This window comes from Mytilus trossulus, chromosome 14 (genome assembly GCF_036588685.1).
Source record: "Mytilus trossulus isolate FHL-02 chromosome 14, PNRI_Mtr1.1.1.hap1, whole genome shotgun sequence".
NCBI classification, from domain to species: domain Eukaryota; kingdom Metazoa; phylum Mollusca; class Bivalvia; order Mytilida; family Mytilidae; genus Mytilus; species Mytilus trossulus.
This window is the reverse complement of record NC_086386.1, coordinates 46574737-46580138: the sequence shown is the minus strand read 5'-3', so window position 1 is coordinate 46580138 and position 5402 is coordinate 46574737. Positions and strand designations below refer to the sequence as shown.

General features: G+C 31.3%; 1 long non-coding RNA gene across 1 annotated transcript; it reads right to left on the bottom strand.

The window, feature by feature from the left end:
* Positions 1 to 3267: 3267 nt before the first annotated feature.
* Positions 3268 to 5045, bottom strand: LOC134696349 (uncharacterized). The gene is made up of 2 exons (XR_010102935.1): positions 4933 to 5045; positions 3268 to 3738 (listed from the first exon to the last, which is right to left on the bottom strand). It is a non-coding gene; the product is annotated as an uncharacterized LOC134696349 (long non-coding RNA).
* Between the last annotated feature and the right edge of the window lie 357 nt (positions 5046 to 5402).

Here is a 5402-nt window from a genome sequence, read left to right as displayed (position 1 = left end):
AAATTTAATTTAAAAAATTGTTGAGATCTTTAAAAAAAAACGCAAATTGTTGCATTTAAAAATACAAAGAAAGTAACCTTATCTTTAAGGGCCTTGCAGGTTCTTGTTACTCCTACCCAATCTTCTGGTATTTTCAAAATGGCTGCGGGGGACGCGGCCTGAAAAATGATTTTAATATTGTGTCAGATTAAATATTCCTGATTTTGCTACGTTAATATTATAGACAAATATGCTACAAACGGTTTAAAGATGTTACTCTAAATCAAATAATTGAAATATAATTACCTTTCTGTGTGTAATTGCGTGAATTGATTTTCTCTCGCTCGCTCTTGCTCACTTGATGAATATGCATTCGTGGTATTCATCCGCAACAACAATTTTTCGGTATATCATTGATATTGAAGATCGTTTGATTAATATACGAATATTTCTAACGACAAAACATTTTCATATTATTAATTTGCATTTAAAAAAATCAAAAAAATCTTAGTATCCATTGAAAACATGAATTTTAAAGAAGCGACAAGGAATTTTGTTCTGCACTATAATGTCCGCGGGTTCATACGGTTAATTTCCCAACACGAATTATATATGCATTTCTTTAAATTCATAACACATGAATTAACGTAACCATCCCAACAAAGATGTGTGTGGTTCATCGTATGTTACAAGTGTTGCTGGTGAAGTTTTTATTCCCGAGGGTATCACCAGCCCAGAAGTCAGGCATTCTGTGTTGACATTAATATAAAATAACTGTTTACAAAACTTGTTTATTTTTTAAATACTAAGGTTTTTCTACCAAAGGAATATATTCCTTTAGCTGTATTTGTTAAATCCTTTATGAATTTTGGTTCTAAAAGGTCTTCAAATTCGTACTTTATTTGGCCTTTCTAACTTGTTTTTATTCGAGCGTTACTGGTGAGTCTCTTGTGGACGAACGCGCGTCTGGAGTAACTACAAAATTTCAATCCTGGTTCATCTATGATGAGTTGATATGTTACCAAAAGCAAACCATATCCATATTTATCCTCAAATCAATCGAAATTATAATTTTCATGAATAGTGTCAATTATGGTTCATAATTTAAAGGATAAAAAAAAGAATCGAAATGGGGAATATGTCAGAGAAACAACTACCTCACCAAAGAACAGATAACAGCTGGAGGCCACCAATCGGCCTTCAACGCAGTGAGAAAATCCAACATCAAAGAGGGCCTCACATGGACCCTAAATATCAATATGTACTATTTTAGCGAAAGGATGTATGTCGTTTGTTTTTATTTACAGTTTTAAATTTTAACCAACAATTGTATTTTCTAATATTTTAACGATATTTTGTTGATCGAGTTTAAAAAAATCATCCTGAGAAACAATATATATGGCTTTCTTAAAAATATGAATGCTTTTGGATGAGTAGATTTAAAGGCCGAGTTAAAAATGAACAACCTGACAAATGTGTTTTCTTATAAAAAAAAAAACTGTTTTAAAAATAACAAGAGGCTCTCAAGAGCCTGAATCGCTCACCTTAATTTTTTTGGTTAAATCTCTCATCAATGATTATTTTGGCTTTTCAATTTATTTAAATGTTCTTTGAATCGTCCTATTTTCTTCAAAAGCAAAAAAAATAAATAATTTTCTCCTATGTTCTATTTTAGCCATATGAGCTATGTTTCTTGACATACAAGGAAATAAAATATAAAATTTATACTAGATACTCTGAAACTCATTAAGCCTAAGTTTGGCTGAAATTGATACAGCAGTTTCAAAGGAGAAGATTTTTTAAAGTAAGTCAACGTGATGAACAAATTGTGAAAAAAAGTCTTTAAAGGGCAATAACTCCTTAAGGGGTCAATTGACAATTTTGGTCAAATTGACATATTTGTAGATCTTACTTTGCTTAACATTTTTGCTAAAACAGTTTATCTTCTTGTCTTTTTTGCTCTAAATGCTGGAGTTTTTGAGATATAAGCCAAAAACTGCATTTTCCCTGTGTTCTATTTTTAGCCATGACGGCCATGTGTTTGACGAAATAGAAAATAAAACACAAACTTTATTTTATACACCCTACTGATCATTCAGTTGAAGTTTGGTTGAATTTGGTTGAGTAGTTTTAGAGGAGAAGATTTTTTAAAGTTAGCAAATATGATGAACAAATTGTGAAAAATTGTCATTAAAGGACAATAACCCCTTAAGGGGTCAATTGACAATTTTGGTCATATTAACTTATTTGTAGATCTTACTTTGTTGATCATTTTTGATGTTTAAAGTTTATCTTTATCTATAATAAAATTCAAGATAATGACCAAAAACTGCAAAATTTCCTTAAGATTACTAATTAAGTGGCAGCAACCCAACAATGGGTTGTTTGATTCATCTAAAAATTTCAGGGCTGATAGATCTTGACCTAATGAACATTTTTATCCCGTCAGATTTGCACTTAATGCTTTCGTTTTTTAGATATAAGCCAAAAACTGCATTTGACCCCTATGTTCTATGTTTAGCAATGGCGACCATGTATGGGATAGATCAAAACTTCGGATTCAATTTATAATCTGGATACCCTAAGGAACATTCAGTTAAAGTTTGGAAGTATTAGGCCTAGTAGTTTCAGAGGAGAAGATTTTTTAAAGTTAGCAAATATGATGAACAAATTGTGAAAAATTGTCATTAAAGGACAATAACCCCTTAAGGGGTCAATTGACAATTTTGGTCATATAAACTTATTTGTAGATCTTACTTTGCTAGTCATTTTTGCAGTTTACAGTTTATCTTTATCTATAATCATATTCAAGATAATGACCAAAAACTGCAAACTTTCCTTAAGATTACCAATTAAGAGGCAGCAACCCAACAATGGGTTGTTTGATTCATCTGAAAATTTCAGGGCTGATAGATCTTGACCTTATGAACATAATTGTCCCATGTCAGATTGCTCAAAATGCTTTCGTTTTTAAGATATAAGCCAAAAACTGCATTTGACCCCTATGTTTTATTTTTAGCAATGGCGACCATGTTTGTTGATAGATCAAAACTTCGGATACTATTTATAAACTAAATACCCTAAGGAACATTCAGTTAAAGTTTGGAAGTATTTGGCCTAGTAGTTTCAGAGGAGAAGATTCTTGAAATAGTTTACGACGACAGACGACGACGACAGACGAAGGACGCCAAGTGATGGCATAAGCTCACTTGGCTATTCGAATATAAAAATTCGGAAATAGAGCATACGAGATTGAAATTAAAAAAAAAATCATAAAAAAAAGAAATATAAAGACCACTATTTTATTATATTTTCCTAAAACCTCCGCCTTGTTGTGTTAGACGTCCAATAACACATCCACCTATCCAGATTGTCACGGAACCAGTCAAAACAAGTCCAATCAATACTGCTTCCATGTCTTTGCAATCCATAGAGATAAAATAACATGACAAAGTCGTACATACTATTCCAGTTATTGTCCAAATTACGGAACAAAGCACTTTTAAACAAACTCCCATTCCTGAACATATACTTATCCCCGAAAACAGCATTGTACATGCAGATACTATAGGAAGAGCAATTAGTGTCCTTTGATTGCTATCGCTCTTGCAATGACTCCCTTGTGTAAGCTCTGCAGCAAGAACGAACATTATTCCAGTGAGTGTCCAGAATATTGAGCATGACCACTTGAAACAGTCTGTTGCACACATAATCACATTAAACTTCTTAGCCATTTTTGTTTACTTTCTGTTTTTGCACCTAGGAAAAAATGCAGAAAGTATAAGTACAATTTCATAATTTTTATTTTACTTGTGTTATGCTCGCTTATATGTAATATAAAAGTTAAAAATAAACCAATTGTTGATAAGTTTTAAAAATAAGGTACTTTATCGCTATTTTGTGCATTTTCCTTTGATCTTTTTTTTTGGTGATTATTCATATCATGCTACTCGCTTCAGATGGAAAATTATCGCTAGAAACTAACGAGGCACGTGGCATTGCTAATGAAATTGAAATCAAATTGACAATATGTCGTCATAGGTAAAATAGGGATAAACAGATAAGCATTGGTCATCTCAACTCGATTGCTTTTCTCGCTTTCGCCGCACTGGCTCAAGCAAGAAAATCAGTCTCGTTGAGATGATGAACGATAATCTATAATCATGCACGAATAATTACCGTATGAGGGTACTTGCAATTGATGAATACTTCATTTAATAAATAACTAAACCTTTGATATATCTAAAAGGCAATTGAACTTCAGTATTCACTTTTATGGGTCTTAATATACTTTTTTTCGCATTGCACATACTTCATTAACTAATTTGATCAAATTATCAAATGAACTTACTTTCTATGAACACCACAGATGTTTTTTTTTCTCAAAACATACATAGGAACATTTACGTTTATCTTTTATTTTTTGGGTGAGAAATGTTTCCTTGATACCAATTCTTAATGATCTGTATGGTCAGTTACAGAAAAATGATATGAGAAAACTATACCAAATAATGAGTAATAAGCGGGTATATAAAAATGTACAAAAAACTAATCTAATACCGATGACGTAAATGTAATAAATAAACTCATCATAGATACTAGGACTATATTAAGTATATACGCCAGACGCGCGTTTCGTCTACAAAAAAACTCATCAGTGAGGCTCCAATCCAAAAAAAATTTAAAAGAACAATTAAAGTACGAAAAAATAAAGCATTCAATGTATATTATATAAGGGCGCAGCTCTATATTAAGGCATTACGTGAATTCCTTTGTTCTCTGAAGACACATGTACATTCTTAAACATTTCACTTTATAAACAATATTACACATCAACAAAACTCATACTTTCTACCGATAGTTTATTCCGGACCATGCATCGTCTAGGTGTCAGAATACCAATTACAAAGCCTTTTATTTTTTTAAATTATCATAGCTTTTTAAATATTTTACCATAAGTTTAACTATATAGAAACCAGTATATCCTGTATAATACATATATCACCTTTCTACGCGCTCGTTTTCAACCTTCCTTAAAAGTTTAATAAGAAAACTTTGACCTTCGGAGAACAGCAACGTAAACAAAAATATGATTTTCTGGAAATCTTAAACTAGTATACTATGGAGCGCATTAATCCTATTTTTTTGTTCAAACTCATAAACAAGTAAATTTTGGCTCAAAATAGTTTCATTTCAGCAAAAGTTTCATTTCAGCAAATTTGTTTGTTAATTTAAGTAAACAATGATATCAAATGCACTATTTTGGGTCAGAGTAGGGCAATTTAAGTGAATTGGTGGTCTGACACCTTAAAATTAATACTATACGCTTTGTAAAAAGTAATCATTTAATTAATAAAAACGTCGATCGATATGATAAGTAAAATAATCAATGAATCAATAAAAAACAACTAAAGATTCAAAAA